The sequence below is a fragment of the Merops nubicus genome, unplaced genomic scaffold (genome assembly GCF_000691845.1).
Source record: "Merops nubicus isolate BGI_N331 unplaced genomic scaffold, ASM69184v1 scaffold14134, whole genome shotgun sequence".
Taxonomy (NCBI): domain Eukaryota; kingdom Metazoa; phylum Chordata; class Aves; order Coraciiformes; family Meropidae; genus Merops; species Merops nubicus.
Window position 1 is genome coordinate 208 of NW_008602354.1, and position 8,048 is coordinate 8,255.

The window sequence follows — 8,048 nt, forward strand, 5'->3', positions numbered from 1 at the left end:
TTGATGCAGCTCAGGAAACAATTTGCCTTCTGGGCTGCTAGAACATAGTGCAGGCTCATATCTAGCTTTTGATGCACCAGTACACCCAAGCCCTTCTCTGCAGGGTTGGTTTCAATCCCATCATCTGTCAGCTTGCATTGAGACTGAGGACTGCCCTGACACGGGTGCAGGACCTTGCACTTCACCTTGTTGAACCTCATAAGGTTCACATAGACCAACTTCTTAAGCTTGCCCAGGTCCCTCTGGATGGCATCTTATCCCTTTGGTGTGTCAGCTGCACCACTCAGCTTGCTGTCATCTGCAAACCTGCTGAAGGTGCACTCGACCACAGTATGTCATTGATGAAGGTATTAAAAAGCACTGGTCCGGTACAAATCCCTGAAGGAAACCACTTGTCACAAATCTCCATCTGGACATCGAGCCATTGACCACTACCCTCTGGATGTGATGATGCAACCAATTCACTAGCCACCAAACAGTCCAACCTCAAAATCCATATCTCTCCAATTCAGAGAGGAGGATGTTGTGGGGGACTGTGTCAAAGGCAACCAATTATTGATCATAATTGCGTATAGTAATATCTTCAAAATTGTAAAGGAGTTCAACTGAATCTAATCGTAGGAGTTCAGGAAAAAAAAAAAAAAAAACAGTTGCTAAAATTTTATCAAGCAGCAATTTTAAAGCATGAAATCTGTGAAATAATTAGTAGCTCAAGTTTCCAAAAAAAATTTAAATAGGCTTTGGTAAGTGACGGGTAAATCTAATCTCTGTCTTCCATTTTGATCAAGAAAAACATTTGTCAAAAACATCAATGAGATTTGAAGATTGCACCATGCCTACATATTACTAATTAAGACAGTACTGGGGATTTTTTTTTTTTTTTTTTAATAGAATCATAGAATGTTTTAGGCTGAAAGGGACCTCTGGAGGTCATCTGGTCCAACCTCCTTAGCCAAGTAAGGACATCTCTACCTAGGTCAGGTCACCCGGGGCCCTATCAAGCCTGACCTTGAATGAATCTAGGGATGGGGCCTCCACTACCTCTCTGGGCAGCCCATTCCAGTGATCTATCCCTCTTATATTAACTATTTTTTTTTCCTAATATCGAGTCTAAATCTATCCTTTCCTAGTTTAAAACCATTACTCCTTGTCCTATCATTACAAACCCTTTTGAATAGACTTTCCTCCACCTTCATGTAGGTCCCCTCAGGTACTGGAAGGTCACTATAAGACCCTCCCAGAGCCTCCTCCTCTCCAGGCTGAACAGCTCCAGCTCCCTCAGCCTGTCTTCACACAAGAGGTGCTTCAATCCCTTGATTATTTTGGTGGCCCTCCTCTGGGCTCACTCCAACATGTCTACATCCTTCTTGTGCTGGGGGCTCCAGAACTGGACGCAGTACTCCAGGTGAGGTCTCACCAGAGCAGAGTAGAGCAGCAGGATCACCTCTCTTGCTCTGCTGGCCACAGTTCTTCTGATGCAACCCAGGATGTGATTGGCCTTCTAGGCTGTGATTGCACATTGTGGTGGCTCATGTCCAGTTTTTCATCCACCAGCACTCCCAAGTCCCTATCCACAGGACTGCTCCCCAGTATATCCTCTCCAAGCCTATACTGATAGTGCTGGTTACCCCAGCCCAGTAATAGGCATGTTATTTTAAAAGGCAAGCTAGTTTGAAGTATTATACAGTCAACAAGGGTTCAGTAGATAGTGAGGAACAAAATCTATCACTGAGTTCAGATCTTAAGTAAAACAACACTAGCAAATCACTATATATGCAAAAAAATATGTCTATCCATGCTAAGTAGTGAGTCATCCAGCTGGAGCTGCAATGTATATTGGTTCTATTCTTTGTGCACATTCACCACTTCTAGTCAAAAGAAATGAAAAACTCTTAGATAAATATCATGTGTACTCAGCTGCCTCATCCTGAGATGCATAGCATAAAGAGTAGGGAACCCTTGCTCCCTTAAAAGTCATAACTCAATGTCCACAGCAGGTAGACCAGGAAAACTGAAAACAGTGTGTTATGAGATGCATGCTGATATTATCTACTAGAATCAAACCTACTGTTAGCAAGTAATTGTTCATTGAATATGAATCAATGTGGCTACAACTATGAATGGCAGACAGCATCCCCCAAAGTGGTAAGACGGAGTAATTTCAGCTGCAAACAGTACTTTTATCCAAAACTTGGCACCTGAATGAGTGACCAATATTTGGAAAAGTCATTGCAGCAGCACATTTCAAAGACTGTTGCTGATGTTGCTTGCCTTTGGGCAAAATGGCCCCTAAAATTCAAAACTATGAATATGCCAATAACTGCTAATGCCAAACAAGTGCTAAACACAGCGGTATACTAGGCCAACCATTTTAATTTTTGCTGGGAAATTAACTGAATTGTACAAAATATAACTCTAGCTAAGGCAAACCTTCCACAACTCTACGTCAATACAAATAATTACTGATATTTCACTGAGAATAATGTTATCTTCTGTGAAAGACAACCCTGCCCTGACTTAAACACCATTAGTTCATAATTAGAATGAGATTAATTTAAAAGCATATTGGTTTTACTCCTGCGTAACTAAAGTTTTGTGCAATTCTCCATCTTGTGGCATTGCTCTTTGTAGACCCTAATGCTCATCTGTCCAGTGAACTGCTGCTACAGTTAACAGTCCCAGCACCAGTGTTTACAGACTTGTTCAAAGCTAGCTGAAAACACGGGGTAACAACAATCCACCCATCTGGATTGTCAAAACTAAAGCACCAAACATCTGCCAGAGTAATTTGGCTGACTCCAACAGGCCCTCATTTATGGGAATTACAAGACATGCTGGCACAGAGGTGCATAGTATGTCCAGAAACTTATGTGATTTCTCCTGGACAGATTCCATTGGAATCTCCATCTCTAGAAAACTCTTATAGTGTCTGGCTGTACTTTTGAGGATCAGTGGTAGCACAGGCTCATCTGCCTACAAAAGTAACACAGTGTACAAACTGTATGATTAAAATCCTGCAAATGTTCCTTGGAGTCTGAGAGACAGATCTTTCAATGACATACAAAGTTCACAGATGTTCAGGTCTTTTTCATCCCAAGCACATGACTGATACAACAGAAGCAGGTACAAATTGGCTAGATTACTGTCATAGATAGCAGTCAAGAAAAAGAGTGTTTCAAGGGTATGGTAATCACTAAATCATAAATTCACTCCTAGATCTTGGCTAACAATCACAAGCATTGCAATAATGATGCTGAGCCCATCAGCAATAGTGGTAGCATCTCTGTGATAGATTTAAGAATGGAAAATAGAGACCTGTGCAACAGCAGCTGCAGCTAGAGAAGAGTGAAAGTATGTGGGAGGAGCAACTCTGCAGACACCAAGGGCAGTGAAGGAGGAGGAGGTGGTACTCCAGCTGCTGAAGCAGAGATTCCCCTGCAGCCCATGATGAAGACCATGGTAAGGTAGGCTGTCCCCCTGCAGCCCATGGAGGTTAACAGTGGAGCAGATATCCACCTGTAGCACATGGAGGACTCCATACCAAAGCAGGCAGATGCCCAAAGGAAGCTGTGCTTCTGTAGGAAGCCTGTGCTGGAGCAGTTTCGTGGCAGGACCTGTGGAGACAGGAGCCTATGCTGAAGCAGGTTTGCTAGCAGGACTTGTGACCCTGTGGGGATACCATGATGGAGCATTCGGTTCCTGGAGGACTACACCCTGTGGAAAGGACCCATACTGGAGCAGTTCACAAAGAACGGAAGCCCATGAGGACTCACATTGAAATTCATGGCAAACTATCTCCCATGGGAGGAACCCCATGCTGAAGTAGACAAAAAATGTGAGGAGTCCTCCCCCTGAGAAGGAAGGTGCAGGAGAAATGTGATGAAGTGACCGCATCCTCCATTCCCTGTCCTTGTGCACCACAGCCAGGGAGGGAGGGGGAGAAAATGAATAAAGTTAAGCCCAGGAAGGAGGAACAGGTGGGATAAAGGTGTTTTAAGAATTGTTTTTATCTGCTCTAATTTGAGTGGCAATAAATCAAATTAAATTATAAGTTTATTTTACACTAAAATAATTTAAATTGAATTATCAATTAATTTAACTTTTCCCAAGTCAAGTCTGCTTTGCTCATTACAGTAATTGGCAAGTGATTTCTCCCTGTCCTTATCTTGACCCACAAACTTTTTGTTAGGTTTTCTCTCCCCTCTCCAGTTGAGGAAGGGAGTGATAGAGCAGCTTTGGTGGGCACCTGGCATCCAGCCAGAGGCAACTCACAACAAAAACAGTTTGTTTGATGAGGTACTGTTGATTTACAAGAAACAAAATAGCCTTAAGACAACATACACAAAGACCAGGCATTCTTGCAGGCAGAGCAAAGCCTTCTAAATAGAGAATGAGGTTACTAACACTTAAAAAAAAAAAAAGACATAAGGATTTAATCTATACTGGGAAGTCTGTAGCTACGCTTTGGGTCCTCATACTAATAAGCTTCTCTGCTTACAGTTTTATCTTGACTAACAGCAGATTAAAATATATTTGAATTTACAGTAATCGATAGTTCAATGTTCATCATTCCTTTTTTTTTTTGCATGGTAGTCTAGTTTTATACAGCATGTTCACCATCATCACTGCATTTTTTTTGTCCTAAGAATGGACAGACAATGACCAATACACTTGTCATTGTCTTTTGCTAGAAGGAACTATGCGTGCATTCCTCTGCTCTTCCACTATACAATTCCTTAAGTATGTACATTCCTAATGCAGTTCCCTCAGATGAAATTCTGAAATTCCTTTCAAAATAAAACATAGCCGAAAATACTTCAGTGTTTTCCCAACTGTGAAAATTATTTCTAACACAAACATAACGTTTCATTCTATAAATATATGAACTATAATTCAACAGAGGATTGAAATCACTATTCTGGATTTTGGGCAGAAAGTCAGTAAAAATCACATAGCTTTGTGGAGATTCATCTCTATCCTGTTCTTTTATGTTCTCCTGCCACATAAACAGAGGGGAACTTTAAGTTCTCCAAATATTTTAGAGCTGTGCTCCTGTACTACTCCAGAAATGTCCAGTTATAAGCAGCATAGTGCCTATTTCATGTTAAATCAACTCATTCATTTCTACCAATTCATCAGGGAGAAACAACAAATTGGTGCAAAGAATTTTAATTTCTTACAGTCAGTAACAAAGTGTTCTAATTACCTGTTATGTCCAGGGGACTACCAATCAAAAGTTTTTTTTCCATTAACAGCACAAGGAATCTCTGCTCTTAACATCTGTATGTTGTATCAGGGGTGGAAGGTGTTGGGAACTAAAACACTTATATCAGGTATTTAAGATATACAGTCTATATAATGAGGGTACCTACCTTCAAGAGAAAGTTCCAGGCTCTGTGTCCAAGACGAGCAAGTGTACGGGTAAATGTGACACAGCTAACATCCAGGAAACCACTGGGATTTCAGATACAACTCCTAACCTCACTACTTCCTACTGACCAGCTATAGCCAGCTTCTCGTCAGATGTGCTTGCAAGATTCCATTTACCATTCTAGTCTGAAGCAAAACAACTATGTAACCCAAAATCAGTATAGAAAAATCTATGATTCCTCTTGAAGGCTTAAGAGGGTACTATCGTTCTTAAGAAAATAAATCCTTTCTGGAATTTTTTTTTACCACCATTGTATCAGTGCTAAACAAAATACACAAATCAGTTAAAAACACTGTTCTGTTTGTTTTACGCTGCCCAAGAGAACAAGAAAAAGGATCAGAAAAAAACAAAATACGCCCATAGCTGAGAAGTTAAAAAGATTCATCTAAGTCTCCAAAGCAACGCACAAGTTATACTGTTAAATCTATTGACAAAATGGATCTTTTAATAAAAGAAATGCCACAAATATTTTTTTAATTAAAAAAAAAAAACAAACAAATTGAATAGATTCAGTAATTTATCAAGATAAAATATTATGCCGTTACTCAAACCTACTCAAATTTTTTAAGTGTCCTGGAAATACCTGTCTCCTGTATGGAACCCCATTCTTTTACATTCTCTCTAAGGATAAGAAAGAATCCGCATTTCCTTTCCTGCTCCTAGAGCACAAAATTGAATAAGCACATTCTGAAAACTTTGCATTTGGTTTTAAATTTATCTTCCAAAGTCACAGCATGTGTGCCTTTTGGTCAAAATGACAAATATCTTCTAACTGCATTCAAACTGGACTGAAAAACAGATGCTTGTATAAAATTTACATGAGCCAATCTAAATAAAATTAAAAACCAAAACACTTTTTAAAAACAGAAGTAGTATGGTACTGGGCAAATTAACACTGACTAGCTATTTCTGTGTTATTTCAACATTCATTAAAATTATTTGAAAGGTTGCTTAAATACTCTTGCATTGCAAAGTTTTTCAACTCTTATAATAGTAAGAAAAAAATTTACTTTATATAAGACATATTTATTATTCAGTCAATACCAGGCATTAGGCTCAAACAATTGTACTGGTTATTGCAGTAGTTACAAGAACAAATAAAACTATTCTAATTGTTTCATAACCCAACCCTACAAGTATTCAGAATGAGTATGAGAATTTCTAGGCACATCACCTACATTTTGTTTACTCATATATACCATGTATAATTTCATATGTAAAGAGTTCATATTTCATTGTAGCAAGATGCAATGTAGAAGCAACAATTACCTTGATAAATTCTTCTTATTTCTCTGTAAGCAGCATTAAGTTATTATTTACTAAAAATGAAACACCATATTAATTAACAATGATAAAACACAGAAGCTTGTATATTAAAACATGTTCCGTTTTTACTAAAATTACAAGTTTCAAGATGAAAAGGAAAAAATAAGCAGTGTTAGGATTCCCAAAGGCATTATGAAGAGATGTACACACTGCATTGCAAATCTACAGATGTACAAATGTTACTTACTGCTCTGAATAGAAAAAAAAACAAACACTGAACTGATAGACATATGATATTGATTTCTTTGTACTCTATTTAAGAGGCTCTATTAATTATCACTAGAACCACCTCAGATCTTCAACAATCCTTAAAAATTCACAGCCGTTTCAAGAAGCAGTAGAGGATACTGGGTTGAGTACCATAAATTTGCCCTGATCTTTTCTTCTATAGACATCAATCAGCTTACAGACGTACATCTTGCATAGACATGCATCTATACATAGTATACAACTAAACAGACACTGTAGATGGACTTTCGTGTTGATCCAGGTCAGTCTTTCTTATTTTAACTGTGCTTTGTATAAAATGAAAGAGAAGCATTTGAAAGCAAGCTATGTGTGATATATGCTACATATCTGTGGGTGTTATAGCTTCAGATAAACAGAAGCTCTTGCCACATATGTAATTATTGGGTAGACAGTTGGTTCCCCAGCTCTTAATATATAACAACATATAAGGAGAAACATTTGCTGCTAATGGCAGCTCCAAAACCTCCTTCTGTTCTGCCAGGGCTAAGCTAAATGAAAAGTACCATTACAGCGCAAACATGGCTTTTGCTTTATTAATGGAACAAAACTGTACAAATAGTGAACGTAAAGGATGAATACAAATTAACAAAGGAAGATTGGATGAGACGTATGAAACCATAAACAATTTGTTTTCAAATTTGTCGCCTCTATGGCCAGGCAATTAAAAGCAAAGAAAAGAGCACACTTCTATTTCCTAGAGGCAAGTACCAGCTCTACAGCAAGGATATGAAACGAATGAGAAGCAATAATTCTATTTGTCAGAGGTGCTCTGACCGGAAAGAATTAAATGTGCTTTCCTCATTTGGGGAAAAGTGGGTATATGCTAATTGTCTCTTAGTCAAAATCTGCGTAGTCCAGCAAGACATACTTTCCCACGAGTAACTTACCAAGAAGTTACTTTGGCAAGGCAGTCTGCTTTTCCAGGAAGTTTAGCAGTGAACAGTGATTAAAAATACCACAGTTCCAGCACTGTTGGTCAGTTCTTCTACATATCATCCTCAGTCCATGGATTAGTGTTGTGTCATGGCCTGCTTTCAGCAGG